This window comes from Haemaphysalis longicornis, unplaced genomic scaffold (assembly GCF_048455015.1).
Source record: "Haemaphysalis longicornis isolate Haplotype H1 unplaced genomic scaffold, Haemaphysalis longicornis Haplotype H1 scaffold_13, whole genome shotgun sequence".
In the NCBI taxonomy this organism is placed as follows: Eukaryota; Metazoa; Arthropoda; class Arachnida; order Ixodida; family Ixodidae; genus Haemaphysalis; species Haemaphysalis longicornis.
The window spans coordinates 22921754-22940118 of NW_027526233.1; positions in this window are offsets into that span (position 1 = coordinate 22921754).

Consider the following 18365-nt stretch of genomic DNA (forward strand, 5'->3'; position numbering starts at 1 on the left):
TTTTTTCGCTGCGACAGGGTCAAACCGTCAAACCGTACGTGTTCATTTTCACTGCGCTGAGCCCGCGGACAGAAGCGTCCGTGGCATGGCTTAAATTGTACGCGGCAGACTACGGGTCTAGCGCTTCGCCGATCCTCCTTAGTTGTAATCAGCTGCCTTGAGACAGATCCAAGCACGGTATTATTACACAACATAATTTTAATTCCGGGCGCGCATGCCATTTCACTCATAGCTACGTTCGCTTTCGTCGGGGAGAACGGGGATGTGCGATATCTCTTTTAGGCTGAGATAGCTGGCTACACGGCTCAAGGTGAGCCTCGTTTTGGAGACCGGTGCGTGCCCAAGAAGCGGTATGACTGCCGGAATGGGTTATATACGAGTAGCAGTAAACATAACTCACAATATTTGTGCATTCATGGGCGATTCAGATTGACAAACCAAATAAATGGCACTTGTTCGGGCATAATCCCGATTGTTGCGGTGGTGCAGTGGTAACGCACTCGTTATTTGTTGCAAAGGTTGGTGGTTCGATCCTCCGGTGGTCTGTTTCTTTTTTTTTTTGCTGACAGCATGATATGATTTTATTTAGCAAAAAATGTGCCTGTTCTTGGTAGTTTTTAACCAAAAGTGATTTTTCCCAAAGTGATGTCGGACGTTTATTCCACAACTCAATCGCTCATATACAGGATAGCCCAACAAACTCAACTTTTTGCTGGGTATGGCAACCTGATCTTTCTATTTACATTGCTTTATGTGTGTATGTTCAAGCCAGAATTTGTTTCGACGCATTTTGTTCACTTCGCGCCGTGTATGAACTGCGTTACGAAAACACCAAGGCACAGCCGAAACCGAAACCCCGGCCTCAGTACTCCACTGCTCCATCTAGCAACATCGCCACGCCATCACGCCGTCGCATTCCTTTCTTCCTGGCCGCCGAGACGGTGGAGTTGTACGCGCTTGACGAGTGGCTTTGTTGTGGTTGTTTTGAAGACATCGGATTATTGTTTCGACGAAGATATGTCGACTGTGATTTAAGGTAAGTGACTAGTCAACTTTTTGCACTTTACTTGTGTATTTAACAGGGCAGGGCTTTTCCGTTCCGTGTTAGACGTTTGCGTCGTCGGTTAGCCCTAATGTTTTTTGACAGCGACTGATTTTGAGGGTTACGTAGATCTGCCTTTCGACCGCGGATATTGCGTGCGGGACTAGAAACAGCAGGGCTGTTCGATTTACTGTCCCGGACTCACCGCCGATTCCCTGAAAGCAGTCAGGCATTCGATTTTCTTGTGTATACTTATGGCTTGGGGGAATCCTCGGACTCCGGCGGAATATCCGCGGTGAATTCGAGTCTGTAAATCGAAGAGCCCTATTGTTTGTACCGTTTGTAGGCTTTTTGTTGAGCGAAGTAGGATCATACTGCTACGTTGGCTAAACGGTTTGTTGCTCGAAACAACCGATCGCCAATACCCGCGGTCGACCGCTCCAGGTTGAGTTCGCAAGTTTTTTTTTGTTTTTTGTGGGTATTTCTTTTTAGGAATTGCAAATTGTTCTTCGCGTCATTTTTTGTACCTGGACTGGAGTGGTACGCTTTAGGTAACTTTTAGCCGAGGCACATAGCAGTCTACACTACACTGCAGGGATTGTCATTTTTCAAAGTGGTCACTCAGTAAAGTGCACTGGTACAAATAAGGCCCTCTGCGTTCAGATTGAGGGTACGATGGCTGAAATTGGCGTCACACTCGCAAGCCCCGCCTGTGCAGTGAATGTTTGAGTGTTCCAATCGTTCGATAATCGCATATATGTTGGTGCATGTGTATCAGTAGCACCAAAAACGTTCATTCAACCCGAATTTGCTACCACGTCGAAACTACATGCGTATCGTGCGTCTGGTGCAGAGGCATAAGCAATGCTGGCCGCGCATGGGGAGCGTTTAAGCACTGTAACATTCACTACCATCTCCGAATAATTCGCGGCCACGCGTGTTGCTCAGTTAAATTTTGTATTGGGCTCTCATTCTGTGGATGAGTGCACCCCGCACGAGAGCAAATGCTTCAAAAAAAAAGTGCGTCTCCTCTGGACTGGTTCAGGCCGAAGTTCTCTTTCTCGTAGCTTGTGTACATAATTGCACTGCAAAGGATACACTCTGTTAAAAACCCGACTTGATGTAAATAAATATAGTTTTAGAAAATATGCCGCTAGAGAATAGAGGGGAGAAGAGCCTTTTCTAGATGGTTAGATCACACTGAAAGTTTTTTCTTAATTTTTCAGAAGAGGATAACCTCTTTCTCATCGCAATAATTTTTATGCACTGGCTATTGTCATTATTGGCAGTAATGCATTATTGTCATGTTTCAAATTTTGCAGCCTATACCAATGGGTGTCATTTTTGAAAATCGTTTCAATGGGTTTGATGTCAATGTGAGCACAACCTTAAATCTGGTTCCCTATGCTTCCCTAAGACATCGCCGCCATTATTAAGGACTAATTAGATTCATGTTTTGAAGAAAAAAAATTGTTGCCATGATATTGATGGTACCAGCTGAAAACATGCACCGACACATCATGTGGGCTTCAAGCACTGCGTAGGAAGGAGAATTAAACCTGGTTTAAGCTGCAATCACCTAGAAAAGACTTCAGAAACAAAAAAAATTGCTTCACTTGTATTGTTGTTCAGCAGTTCATCACAGCCTTTCCAGCCTCCTTTGGCAGAATTGTTAGGCTGTGTCTAGCGTTCTGTCTAGACGGAACGGCAACTGTCACTAAAGTTCCGTTCGGAGGAAACACAACTCGCGTTGAGAGCAGTCTTTCTTGATTTTTACCCATCCGGCCAAACCGCTACCGCTCACTGACTAGCCAGAATCACTGATAATTAATAATAATTACAGATGATCAGACTAACTCTAGCTCAATCTGGACAGATCTCCAAGCCGCCACCCGACGCCCGCTTCACAATATTTCAGCGAGAGCAGTCGGTCTTGATTTTTACCTAACCGGCAAAACCGCTTCCGCTCACTGACTAACCAGAGTCACTGTTAATTAATAATCACTGGTAATAATTAGAGGAGATCGGGTGTAACTGACGATGGCTACGTCGGCCTTGGCTCCAGCGAGCGGGAGCGGCTCGGCCGCTTGAGTAAAAAACCAAGACCGACTGCTCTCATCGCGTGAATTATAAAGCGGGCGGCAAGTTTTGCTATTACAAAACGCTAACCACTGCCACACACACACACACACACAAAAAAAAAACGGTTCGAGAATCAAACCAAGGCCTACAACGTTCGTAGTCAGCCGCGGAACCACTACACCAAATCCCAGAATGAGAAATGGCGGCTAATCAGCTGGTTTTGATTTGGCGTTCAGTCTGGACGGAACTTTAGCAGTTTTTAGCATTCCGGCAGGACGGAAGGCTAGGCACTCCCTAATTGTTAAGGCAATTTTATCATCATTTAGGTCTGCGCTTTGTCACAGAATCGTGGAGGCAATTTGCCGTATAGCAATGAGAGAGCTCCTCGCCACCTTTTTATGCATACATGAACTGGTCATAATAAACGGCATCTACTCCCAAAGAGAGAATTGAGTTAGAAGCTTGATCGTTGACATTGTCACTATTCTGTGATAGTCACTTCGGCCATCCTTACATCCAGGCAACGTGGTATTTTAACGTTCTGATATTTTCGCTTGGAGTGTGAAGAACACCTTGCTCGACACCTTAATAACGCATTTAGAACTTTGAAGGATTAAGGCTAATGCAACTTGCTTGTTGTTTGCCACTCACTTCTATCTTGCAGGCTACTGACTGTTACACCTTGCAGTGGAGATCAGCTGGCATGCCCTACTTGGTGGATGGACCTATCTGGATGGACCTCTCATCAGATGTCTCTGGCTGTTTTTCTGGTTAGTTACAATAGGTGAGCACCTAGTTTTATACAATTGTAGTGCAATGCTAAGACGTGCACTGTGAAATTCAGTTACCAGAACTTGCCTAATTTGATCGAGAGTGCAGTGCTTTGGTCTTCCAATAGCACTGTATATATATCCATGTCGGCTTCTTCATTTCAGCAATTCATTGCTCTCCGAGTTTGGAATCAGTGAATTTGGATGTATTGTATTTAACGTCTTTATGTATTGTTTAACATGAACCTTTGCTGCCATTGTGCATTGGACTGCTGAAACACAAGCACGAAGATGGGAGTTCTTAGCAAAAAAGAGAACTAGGATGCACATGATGCAACATTTAGAAGTGACACAGCTGCTTGATATCCCCCTTTTGGTGCAGCCTGCCGAATGCTACTCTCCGCCTGTGAGAACGATAGCTCTCTTTTCCTCCGCCACGTCCCCTGTGGTGCACGCTATCGGTGATGCGGTGGCGTCAATTCGGAAAGCGGCCACACAATCAGCCATCCGCGCTACAGTTCTTGGTTCGGCTGTTGTGTTATTGCGCTATGTCATGCTTCACTTGAGACACCTTGCTGAACAGGCTGCAATCACATATTTACGTGGAGTAGATGCATGGTCCTTTACATGGGATTGCACTATTCAGCTTGTTTTACTGGAATTTTCGATTCTGTAGCGTGTTCGTGACCTTTGGGCTTTTTCTGAAGGACCTTCGGGCTGCTGATGACGACAGGCGAAAATATCAAGATGGCGTGGGACAGCTTCATTTTTTCCAGGTTCGGCTCAATGTGCGATCAGCTTAGGAGCCAAACTGGGATCACAAGTGACAACTTTTATTGGATCTTAAAGAGGGCCTTGAGAACAAAACAGTCCCTAACTTTCTGCATTCCATCAAACATCCCACTCTCTCTCTCTAGAAAATTTGTTCTAAGGTTCTTAATGAGGTGGTTTGGTCAAATAAAAGAAACGATGGGTCATATTTCTGCGCTGGATGTAGCAAAACATGCTGATGCTGTAGTGTGTTGCCAACCGACATGCCTAGAAACATGGCGCTGTTTGTCTGGTGGCTGTCTGTGACAATACGGAGAATGAAGAACCCCACCTCTCACACAGTTAAGCACACTAAAATTCAGGTTAAGGAGCCGGTCATGCTTCATGTTCCCGGTAAAAAAATACCCTAAGGGGATAACGTCAGCCGTGGAAAGCCCCCGCAGGACAAACCAAAGGAGCCTGCAGGCTATTTCAGTGGCACCGCCGGTTCAAGGTTCACAGCTTATATCAAGGCCGAAAATATGTCGACTTGGCAGCCATAAATTACTTTTTCCTGTACTGACATTTCGTCAGTAATCAGGCTGCAGTATGGTTCCTTTAGTGACCGCAAGCTTTGTCCCTCCACTTGAAGCCGTTCCTTTATTAGGCTTATTACTCGAGTCTCTTGCAGAAGGTCCCACAAGATTTTTAGTGTGCTTTGACACGGCAGCTTCAGCAGTTTTTTTCCCCTCACATGCTCGTATCCTTTACAAGAAGTCGCCTTCCACAACACTTTGCCGCAACGTGGGTTTCTGTCTAGTCAGGGCGCCTTATCACTATTGATAATCTGTTCTATGGCAAATTTGGCACACCCGTTCTCCTTCTTGTGCGGCTTCCGAAAGGGTCTTTAGTGCTTGCACAGCTCGGTTGTCCTCATAGTATTGAACTTTCTCTAAATTCATCACAAGTTTGCTGAAGTTTTTGCAAGCGTTCCTTTAGTCTGCACTTTCATCTCAAGACTGTTTGCGTTGCTTTTCGTCGCTTCAATGCATCCAACCAGGTTAATGTCATCTGGCCTTCTTCACTTTTTAATTTAACGTGTTCCTAACCTTCAAAACACTCGCCTGAAGCTACATTTTCTTGCGCCTGGTATTCGCTTGATGCGCTTTGAGCGTAGAATTCTGCTAGACGAGGGTGTTTTGCTTCTTTCCCACCTGCTGCTAACGCATGTTCTCTTGAAATTCTCGGTTGGATGCATACACGCTTGCATCTTACTAAAATCCTTTCCCGGGAAAGGCATTGCTACCATGCGATGCCTTTTAGAGCAGTGCCGGTGAAGAGCACCCTTCAATGACCTGAAGGGAGTCCTAGCAGGATGGTTTTCACTTAATTTGTTGAAAATGTTCTTTTTCTGCAGGCTTTCTATTTTTATGGCAAAGAGGAATGGCAGAAGCAAGGGACCACATCGGAGTGACCATCTCAGAATGTTTAAGGAGGTATGTAAAATGTACATATACATTTGTTTTGAGTTGATATGGATTGTATAAGCTTTAGTGTGTAACTCAGTTTTTTTTTTCTTTTCAGCTGCCCACCTGTTCGAAGATAGTCACCATATTTGATATTTATTGATAATATATTCAACGTTAAAACCAAGCTTGTTTTGTGTAATATTTTTAAGCACCCCAGCACACACCTCCAAGCTCTCATAAAACGGTTGATAAGTTTTCAGAGCATTGTAGCAGGATAGCAGAAAAATGATCACGACATGAATGGACAGAGCAAAACGCATAGGCAAGCTTACTTATTTGCTGCAAATCTTATTTCATAAATTTATTCGCAAGAAATGAAACCAGTTTTTCATTAGCATTGCATACCACCTTTCCTTTTCACGCCGTCATCATTTTTGTGCAATTTCGCATATCTGCCGTCATACCGTCACTCAACCTGCCAGCATCGACGCTACCATTGCCATCAGCTACCGACGCATGCCGTCAGCTACCGCCGTGCCCACGTCTACCAGCATGCCGTCATCCATCACCCTGCCAGCATGAAGTCATCTACCTTCATGCCATCATTAATGCCATTACCATAATCCACCATGTTGATGTTTGATGGATTCCATCAACTCCACATTTTCAATAGGGGTACTTTCAGATTAGTTATTGCATGTTGTTGAACCTGTCATGATGTGTACCTGTTAGCTGTGCTGTGTCCTCTGGTTATTTGAAACAGTTTTATGAAGCACTGTTGTGCGTTTGGAGTGACTCATTGCTTAGCAGGAATGTTGAAGCGAATCTGGGGCCAAAGAATAAAGTGCAAGAATAGAAATTGAACGGGCTTTGTAGCAAGTATCCGCATGTAATTCAGCCAAGCAAACATTTAGGATCCTTCGATATGGATTTGAACTTGCAATACAAATTGGTGTGGAACTACTTTCCATTTTATTAAAGTGACAACTTTTATCTGCTTCAGATCAAACTGGTATTATTCACACTATACCGAAAAGTACACCCCGCAGTCTGTAGAATTCTGACGGCACGTTTTTCGCAGTCTCTCTAGAAAGGCACTATTCTTAATGATTGGAGGATAGCCGAGGTAGGACCAGCCGCTAATTATTTATAATATCACATGAATATCACCACAGTTTTTACAGGAGTTACTTGAGAAACACAACTTTCAGGATTTGTTCACGATCTACATTGATCCATTGACGCGGGGTGACAAACTCCTGCAGTTTTTCTCGATTTTTCTAAAGCATTCAATCGCATTAGGCATCACAGACTACTTTTCGAACTTCACCCTAACGTCTTCACTTGAGCGAAATACTTTCATTCTTGTCTAATGCAGTTTACTTCTCCTAATAACTATATACTTCTTTTGCTTGTGCCACTTTTGTTTTCCCCCCAGGGAGTTTGCTTGGTCCTGTACTTTTTATTGTATGTTAATCGTCTTACATGTTGCATATCCTCCCATGTAGATCTATTTGCAGACAATGTAATTTATCACATGATTTCGTTCGACAACGACCGTCATTGCTTCAATGCTTTCAATATGATCATAACACAATTACTCATGGTGTTGGAAATGGCTAATGTCACTTTTCTCCAAAGCAAAGTGAATGACTTTGATGGTGGAAGGTTTCGAATTGTAAATACTTACTTCAGTAACAACCGCCTCATTACCTCTTGAGATAAAGGTGTTTTGGTAGGCCGGTAGGGGAGGGGGGATTGAATGGTTGATTTCAAAAGGTAGACGAATGAGAAAATAAGACGTATGAGTAATATTTTCATTTGCACTCCAAAACTCGCGGTATTTCATATGTTTAACCCGATGCAGTGGCTAGAATGGTGTGCTGTGGAGGCGAATGTCGGTTAGATAGCGCTTGGGGTGGCCACTTTTGACATGGAGGCAACACGCGAAGATGGCTATGTGTCAAGTTTTCGGTGCGTACAAAAAATACCCAGGTGGTCAACATAATCCTAACCCTTCCCCTACCGTGCTCCTCATAGCCCAACTGTAGCTTTGGCGTGTTAAACAACCTTTTTTTATGTCTTTGGAATGTTACCTGCTGCTGTAGCGGGTGCTTTCTATGGCAATATAAAGGTGAAATTACAAATAACAGCCATACAGTATGTGTCCAAGAGCTAAATTTAAAGCCCATATTGAAGTGCGTTTATAGGTCTATCTCATAGCGGTAGTACGTCCTTCACATCAGCGAAGCTTTCGCACGCAGTTTAAAGAAACGCGGTGTGCACATCGTGCACGTGCCCACTAGCAAGCTGCGTTCTAACCTTGTCAGCCTTGAAGACCCCCTCTCACGCTCCGATTTTCCAGGTATTTATTAGATTCCGTGCACTGAATGCAAAAAATTTTACATTGGCGAAGTGGGGAATCTGCACAGAAGATGAACGCAGCACCAAAACGAAGTGGACAAGGGCCGTGCAAAAGCGAGCACACTGGTAGAGAATTGTGAGAGAATGGGATACTTGGTCGCATGGGACGAGGCGAAAGTACCAAAAACCGAGGGCAGTCTCTCCTTTTAAATGCTGCTCAAGTCCCTCATCATTCAGACGATTCCCGACACTATCAACAGAATGGATGACTACCTGAAGCATATCTATGCGAACTGATTGCACCGCCTAACGACCAATATTTAGCTTAGATTTTCATGGCACATGCTCATTGTGAACAAGGTACCCGTAGGGGTGCCGAAACGTCAAACGGCTTTTTTGACTCTGTAAGACACCTACGTTTCATTGTGCAACAACTCATACGGTGTATCACTCCACTGAAGTGATATACCCGGATGTCAACCGGATGCTTTTAAATGCAGAGCATTTCTTTAACTCACGATGTCACCCCGCGTTGGCCTGCCTCGGCGTCCGCAACAGCCGTTCCAGGTGCACCCTATCCCCCACTCCTCCTCTCCTACTCTCCGCTGCTCCTCCGTGTTCTCTGCCTGCTCGGATCGCGTTCAGCAACAGGTGGGGCGCGCATGTGTCGCAGTTTGGTGCGGGAGCAACAACAGTTGTGGCGTGATCGTGACGTAGTCGTGACGTGGTCGTGGCGCGGTCGTGCCGTGATGGGGCGGTTCTCGGCGCTCGCTCTCGCTGTCAATTAAATGCAGAGCATTTCTTTACCTCACGATGTCACCCGGCATTGTCGGCATTGGCGTGCCTCAGCGTTCGCAACAGACGTTCCAGGTGCGCCCTCTCCCCCACTCCTCCTCTCCCGCATCACGCTACCATCCTCGCTCTCAACAACAGGTCCGCACCCCTCCCCCTACACTTTATAAAAAATAATACTTACTGGCGCCTGGTTTCGATCCCACGACCCTGCGGACGGAACGCAAGGTACATGGTGCTCTACCCACTGCGCCACAAAGACGACGCAGAATGGAAGACTACGAACGCGCCTTATATCCTTGACGCATTCAAACTACGTCAAGAAGCTGCTGATACAACGCATTCACTACCTGTGGGCGGAACATGAGGTACATGGTGCTCTTCCCACTGCGCCACAAAACCGACACAGAATGAAAGGCTACGAACGCGCCTTATATCCTTGACTCATTCAAGCTACGTCAAGAAGCTGCTGATACAATGCATTCACTACCACCAACTCCCCAAACACTAAACGTTAACGCAATACACCCACCCCCTATGCGACGCATTTACTCGAGTCCCCCTCGCGGGGAGATGGGCCCTTTGTTTGAAAGGAGATTGCACGTATGCGTGGCATCGTCTTCTTTTTGTCATGTAGTGCTCGGGGGAGCACGTGCTCCTAAGCCCATTTTACGGAAACAAGCTTACGCTACTACAGACTAAAGCCTGGGTAATGGTGTGCTAATTCGTTCTATTGGCCCATTAGCATTGATGGTTTAGCTCGTGCCATTTGTTGGGGCGTAAGATTCATTGAATGCTGGACAAGTACCCTTGCAACGTTGCACGTTAACCGTAGAACAGGGTGCACAGCTTTCCATCCTTTGCCTACATGACACACCAGCCTCACAGATTGGGCCGTTTTTCTAAAATATTTTGTGTGTGACGGGGTACAGGCATAAATATCAAGTAGCTACTTCAATTTTTCGCTAAGGTATTTGTGGATAGCTACATAACACTGTCGCTGTTTTGTTTTAGGTGACACTTGGAACTTTTGGGACTGAGAGGGATGGGGAATGTGCCTGTAGGAAAGCTGCTTATGCGTAAAGGGTAAATAAGCAATGAGCAGCCTGCTGTGCTATGTGAAATGATAAATTGAAAGTGTTTGTACAGACAGGTGTGGTATATACAAGTGCTTAAGACTGCAGGTACCCCGACCCTAGAGGACAGCACCTTTACACTTGACATTTGCATGGGATTATGTCTTTGGCTAGCAAAATGCTGCTTTGGTGTGTTCATGACGCAGTCGTTACGTTTTTTTACTGCAGGAAGTGGTGCATGTTATATATGTGTGACAGTAAATGCCAGCTTCGTATAGCTCCAACCAACCGCTTTGATTTGTTTCACGACTTTTTTTTATTTTTTTGTGTCACTACACGATCTCTTACAGCAAAGATGATGGACCTTCAATTGAGCTCAGGTGTTTAACTATTGACAGCATGGTCTACAAATGGTTGGCTTTTTCAATAAACAAGTGCTTTCACTGCAACAGAACTGAACACAAAAACCTCTCAACTAAACATCAACAAAACCACAGCGAGCCCCCGTAATGTCCGCAATTGGTATAGCTTGGAGCTATCGGCTTTATCTGTGGATGCATGTGAGCAGGTAACTGAATCCTTGGCAGGGCGGTAGTGGTTCTACCCGGTCGAGGTGAGCGTGGTTAAACCGCTACTCAGGAGTTTGAAATTCCTGCAGTGCATTCCGAGAGTGGCGAGTCATTTTCACTTGCTGACACGTTTCACATGTCAGAACCCAACGTAGAATGTCCGCTTTGAAGCCGCGCCAAACGAAGCGTTCTGTTATCAGCCGTTGGGTGGTGCGGACACCTGAGTGGCTGATGTAGTGAAAAGTGTTGAATAGCACTCGGTGAAAATTCAGTGGGACGACAGGTTGTGGGGTTGCCTGGGAGGTATCGCAGTTTATCGTGACCTGGACGTAGGGAAGTGCAACGTCCTAAAGCACGAGTGAAGATCCCTAACCTTCAGTCTCGTCAACTCAGTGTCCTCCCGCTGTGCCGTGACAATCACCTCGAAGTCCAGGACTTTTGTGCCAGAAGCGTTGACGTGAGACAAGGCTTCGGCGGCTTCATTTCGGCGGCTTCATTTCCGACCCCGGGATCGTGGCGGATGTCTGCAGAAAACTCAGAGATGAATGAGAGCTGACCAATTTCCCGTTCTGAGTAGGAGGAACTGTTGTTAGATACGTTGGTGAGGGGATTGTGGTCTGTCAAGATGTAGAACTCACGACCATTGAGGAAATAGCAGAAATGCTTAACGAAAGAATAGCTTGCGAGCATCTCCCTTCCAAAAGTGCTGTACCTTACTTCTGCAGGCTTTAGGCGTTGCGAAAAGAAGCCCAGTGGCTTCCACTGTGCACGCTACTGTTGCTGCAGCACTGCTCCGACCGATATGGATGAGGCGTCCACCATGAGGCGTGTAGGAGCGTCAGGCAGTGAATGAATGAGGAGTGTAGCCGCGGCCATCTCGTCCTTAGCCTTCTGGAAAGCGTTCTGGTGTTTGTCAGATCAACAAAATTCTGGCGCCTTTTTGGTCGTCTCGGCGCAGCAGGTCGGCCAATGGCTGGTGCACTCAAGCACAAGACGGAATGAACCGCCAGTAGAAGCTTAAGAGCCAAGAAACTCTGTCAGCTTGCGGAAAGATGTTAGAGCAGGAAACTTAGTGACAGATTTCACCCTCGATTACACAGGCATAATGCCTTCAGCAGTGATTTGGTGGCCGAGGAAGTTGAGAGCCTCGACAGCAAAACACGCACTTTTGTGTTTCAACACCAGACCGTGCTCATCCAGACGATGAAAGAGCTGGCGGAGATGCCATTCGTGCTCGTTAGAAGTTCTGCTGGCCACCAATATGTCATCCAGGTAGACAAAGACGAAAAGAAGACCCCGGGTGACCTCATCCAGGAACCTTTGAAAGGTCTGTGCTGCATTTTTAAGCCATAGTGCATACGGACAAACTCAAACATTCCGAATGGAGTTGTTGTGGCTATTTTGTTATGCGCTCCGGTTCGACGAAAATTTGGTGGTATGCCGCCACAATGTCAATCTTGTTGTGTATTTTTGTACCTGCCATCCACGCACTACAATTGTGAATGTGTGGCAGATGGTGCTGGTCCGGCATTGTCGATGCGTTAAAGGCTCTATATTCACCGCACGCACGCCAGTCGTCCCTGTCGTCTTTAGGCACGATGTGCAGCGGCGATGAATGGTTTCTAGACGAAGGGCGAATAATTCCCAGCTGCACCTTATGCTAGAACTCAGTGCGTGCAGTGTATAGCCTGTTGCTTGGCAGCCATCGTGGCCGGGTGGTGACTGGCTTCCCGGTAGTGACGATGTGGTGAGTCACGTTATGTTTCACCGGCTGTTCCGTGTTGCGGGGATGGGCGAGAGAAGTAAATTCGGCCATGATGTGGTAGTAGGCTAATACTTACTGGAAGGCGCAGATGCCAGATGAGCAGATGTTTGACTCCAAACCACGTACTTTGAGGGATGTGTTGTTATTCTTGAGGCAACGGTTACGCACGCACACATCCAGGTTGAAGTGTCTGAGAAAGTGTGCTCCGAGTATGGCGAAATTAACATCTGCTACCACGAAGACCCAGCGTAACAGGCGCTGAGTCCAACGTCTATTGTCAGCGATCGGAAGCCGTACGTAGCGATGGTAGCGTGGTTCACCGCCTGCTGCGAATATACGTTCTTGCTACGTCAGCGATCCTCGGGGTTTGCCGGGACAATAGAGATTTCGGCACCTGTGTCGACTAGGAGGCGCGGGTTGCCTACACGGTCGACTACGAAGAACAGGCAGCTTGGTGGTGGGTCGGTGGCTTGAACCTCCGTTAACAACTGGCCGGAGCATTTCCCGAAAATAAGCAAGGTTGAGTGCAGCGGCTAGCACCCGTGCTGAAGCGACAGTGGCACCAGCAAACTCTGTTCTGTCTATCTTGTGACAAGCTTCTCTGGGAAGAGCTTGGCTGTCTTGAAGGGGATCGATTGCGTCGTTTAAAGTCCTGTTGGGGAGCGCCAGACAGCAAAATTGTTGCATGGTCTCGGTACGTTGTTGCACTTACTACTCAATTGGCGACACATAGATGTGGTTGTTTGTGTGTTCTTTCCGCAGCTATGGGCGCGAAGTTTAGGGAAAAGTATTCAGTGATGTGATCGGCATGTTGCGCAGTCGCTCAAGGAACCTCTCATCTGAACCCGCGAGAACTCCGCGCATTGAATGGGGCAGCCATTGGACAAAAAAGTTCACGAAGAAGAGGGAGCTGGCCGCCCTGACTACCGTACACACCGATTAGTTACCGCATGCGGTGCAGCAGTTGCAACGGTAGTTGGTCGCCCAGCTGTTCTCGACATAAGAGCTGCTTAGCCTGCTTTCTTCAGGCGCCTCGAGGTTGTCCAGGACCGTCTTCGTGAGGATGACGTATTCCCTTTGTGTGGGGGCTGAAACTAAAATATCGTCCACTGCATCGGCTATTTCTTCGGGCAGGGCTCCGACGACGTGAAGGTACTTCGTGGACTGCGAGGTGATGTGCGGGAACTGAAAAGGGGCCTGCACTTCACTTAACGAAACTCTTGGATTTTTAGGGCGGAAATCTGGTAGCTTCAGTTCTGTGGCGAAGACTGCAGGCGTGCAAGCAGCAGTGTTGTCGTCGGAGCTTATCACGCCGTGTTCGTTGAAGCGTTGATCGGGTCAGCAATTTTGTAGCAGCCGGGGATGTCGGCTGTTGAAGGAGGCGAGAAAGCAGACGTGGAGCTGTTTTCCAGTTTCAAGACAAGACTGTTCATTTTCAAACGATGCGTACGCTGAGGCCTCCCCCGACGAGGGAAAGAAGGAGAACCCCGTTTCCTTCAAAAGAGAGAGGAAAAACGGCCCCCAAGCGAGTAGATGGAAACGGCGCCAGGGCTAATGCCAGGAGTCAGCCGGACAAGTTATTCCTCCCCCGACGGCGACTCTTGAAGAGGGCACGGGAATGGCCCCTGAAGTAAGCGGGCGGCGCCGTTGCCATTTCGTGTCTTCCATAAAAGCGCACTATCGTCAAGCCGGTGGCAGACCAGAGAGAAGGAAAAGTGCGGTCACGTGGGAACGGCTTGCGCTATGGTGCCGAGCGGCTTCCGCTTCACGAACATGGACGGCCCGCCAAAGTCAACGAATCTCGGACTGAGATGCCTTCTACGTAGCGGGGCCCACACCTCAGCCTCTGCTCCAGGAATAAAATAATTTGAACTCTATCTCTCTCTTTCATTTTGCATTATAATTTCTACCTTTGATAAGGTATGGAATTACAACGGTAGCAATGGAGATTGTATTTGTTTTTTTTTCTTTACAGGGAATTTCATTTGCAGGCCAACATAGAAAAAAATAACAGAAGCCAAGTACTCTTTCAAGTTTGAGAATGCTGCCATTGTACTTCGAAATAGCACCCCAAATGTCGACCATTCAATAAAGCTCAATAATGGTAATTATACTGCTCTTTCCTTCAGTCAGGGCTTCAAAAGGTTTTCTGAGCACGAAAAGAAAAATATTTTGTAAGACTCAATACCCCCTTCGGTGTCAAAAACCACCCTTTTGGGCTTGTAAAAGCTCACACAGGAAGCATTAAAAATTCTCAAAAGCGACCAAAACATGACGAAAACTTCATCCAGAACAATAAAATGCTTTCATTAAACCCTTCTAAAAACAGCCTTCAAGTTATACAAATCCTCCCCCAAGTGCGCGAGAATCTTGATTGATTGTGGGGTTTAACGCGCCGACGCAACGCAGGCGATGAGGCGCGCAGTAGAGGAGTGCTCCGGATTAGTTTTGACCGCCTGGGGATTTTTATCGTGCGCAGAAATCTCGTACACACGGGCGTTTTTGCTTTTCGCCTCCATCAGAAAAGCGGCTGCCGCGGCCGGGAATCGAACCCGCGACCTCGTGCTCAGCGGCGCAACGCCTTAGCCACTGAGCCACCGCGGCGGGTTGCGCGAGAATGTCCTATCCAACTACCTGAAAACGCTATAAACACCAGAAAAAGACCCCTGAGGAGTTAATAAATGCTCCGCTTTAACCATCTTAAATTCCCGCATGAAAACTTAAAACTCCCCACATAAGTACATTTCTGTTTCATAAAAACATCCTGTTGTGAAGAAATAAGCGAAAGCTTCCTACCTCATGTTGCGAAAATCTCCTAGAAGGAGGGTCACGAGAGGACCTCCGATTTGGAACCTGTAGGTGGTATACATTTTTTGGAGTGCATCGAAAACATTGTATCATACTCTCATGCAAAACACATCACCCAATCATTCGTGATTTTTTTTTTCAAATTGCCACTTACCTATGAGTGTTCTGTGCGAAGGTGGAATTAATAAACATATGTGCATGTTTTGTTACAACAAAAGTTCACAAGTTCTCTCTAGAGTATCTGATAATTCAATCTTACGATAATTAAAAAAAAATCGTAGTTTGAAATATAGCGAGTGTACTGTGTTCGGTACTCATTAAGCGGCGCTTCAATGGCCACTGTGTAACCTTTGACCAACTGGTCTCGGGCAGGCTGGGTTTTCTGCATAAACAAGGGATAAAACGGGCGTCTTAAAAACGCGAGAGCATTACTCAGCTACGTGAGCCAGGTACGGCAAGGTATGTGGCGTTATAACACGCAGTCACGATCCACGTTAACGTGCGTACCTATCTTAAGGGGAATGAATCCCCGTCCGGCATCGCCCCATGGAGGGGAATTGTCTCGTCACCCGGTGCGTGCTACCGTCTGGATCTCGGACGCAGCGCAAAGCGTGGAATTCTAGCAAGTGGTCGTCCACTGCTTTCCTAGGTGTCGCAATTTGTCGGTAAGAAGTATGGGAGCCCCGCTTCTCTGAGCAATCATTCCGTTTCTCCAGCTCAGATCAAGTGACAGATTGAATAGGCGTCCCCTCAGGAGTCGTATTGAACTCTGCTAGTCAATAGGCTGCTGAGAATTGTATTCTACCTAATTTTAAACTCAGGCATGCGAGCAGTGAATGTCCTGATGTCAGGTTCTTACAAAAACACATTAATAAAGACGGAATACACTGGACAAGACCGAGCAACCAAACACAGACACGCGGAATTAGACAAGGATAATAAAAGGCTATAGCTTAAAGAAACAACAAAAAAACTTCAACGGCGCATGGGAACACCGTACACTGCTTACAGGTTCGTTTTCCGTTCCTGTCATACCGTTAGTCCAGTTGAGGCATGGCGGCGTAGGTAGCGGTCAGTCGCGGCAGGTCGTAGGTGGTCGGGGCCAGGTCACGCATGGAGGTCCACTTTAGTACACCATATCCCCTGCTCTCCCAGTTGCACCAAACGCGGCCCTCGACGAACCACAGTCGTCCCCTCGCGATGCTTGAATTGGCAACTTGCTGACGGTAGGTGGGGGTGCTTTCCATTGGTGTCCACTGCTACATGATCCGGTCCGAGCGCAGGACGGCTAAATCACTGTCACCGCGGCATTCCACACCCAACTTCTTCCCGTTCCCCTCATCAGCTTGACCGCTGTTCGCCGCTTCTCATTGGAAGCTTGGCTCGTGAGTGTGAGCTGAATGATGATGATGGTGTCTTCGTGGTGTTAAAAATACACCCTGCAGAGTGCGTCCTCATCCTCGTCGTATTCTGCCTTTTTGAATCGTACAGCTCAATGCTGTTTTAGTTAAGCCGACGGCTCCTCTTAAAGGGACACTGAAGTAAAATTGTGAAGCTCTCGGTTTTTCTTGGACTGTGTAGACTGGCTCAAATTACCACACTTTTCATCGTTTATTCGGTTGATAACTCGTTAATTATTTTATAAAGCCGGAAAGAAGAAAAACTACCATGCGCGGTCTGTGGCGGCCGCACCAACTAAAGGCTGTGACGTCGGGAGGAGGTGGCACCGTGATTGGACGATGTCGTTGGTTAGCCTTCCAAAAAGTTTCTCTTTCCGTTCTTTAAAACAACATGCTTGACATCCGATGACATCTTTGGATGGGCATTCGCGGTATCTCAGTAATCATAGTAACGTGCTTCTGCCATGTTGTCGGCTGTAAAATGCCTAAGAAGAGCCTCCAAGGGCGGCTTGGAATCGCAGAAATCACTAGCCGAGGCCTACGCAGTATATGAACGCCCTCCACGTCACCGCTGACGCTCAAATGCTATTCGCTTTTCCCGCATTATCGGAGCTTGCCTCACTCATGCCTGTATCGTAAAAAGCGTGTTCGCACCAGTCAAAGAGTGTGCTGATTCAGACCTGTGCCCACTGCCCGCAAGCAGTCGGTGGTTGTGGCAACAGCAGGCCAACGAGAACTCGCTAGCGCGTCAGTGCCAATCTCCGAGAGTTCTGCAAACTCGCTCGTGGAGGAGTGACCGCAGCGGCCTAAAAATGGCGAACTAGGTTTAAAAAACATCGGCGGCAAACGGAAAAACCAGCTTACAGAAAAAGCATGTATTCTTGGGGCTCCGAACTTGCGACTCGCAAAACAAGAATCCAACCGCTTCAGACCACTAGGCCACAAGCCAGCTTTGCCGAAGCTGGATATATGAGGTGTATAATGTATAAACACTTTACACTTTTACTTAGTTTTAGCGTTTCAAGTACCTTCGGTGACTATTTGCTGTACAGCGCTCGTGCTGTAAGCGTCCCCCAAACTTCCACAATATCTCACGTCTAGCAATTCCTTTTTTTACACGGAAAAGCATTCGCAGATGCGTGGTCGTCCTGCTCACCGCTGTGCTGTTTTACCCAGCGCAAAAAAGTGCTTCCTGCTTTCTAGTTTCGCGCTGGGGGGTAAAACATTTAGTTGATTTTATTTCCTTAGTACCTAGATTGATTTCGCTGACTCTTCTCCCGCATTCAGCTGTCCTCAGATTTGCGTAACGTCAGTGAAGCGTCGCATGTGCACTTTTGCAGCGTTTGTGGGTAGCGATCCGGACTCGGAGCTTGATACAGTGTACAAAGTAACAAAGCAAAAAAAGGCGCATTCTTTCATTCACAAACGTGTTGTGGCTTAGTTTGAACTGATCGAGCGACCCGTCGGCGGCCGGCGGA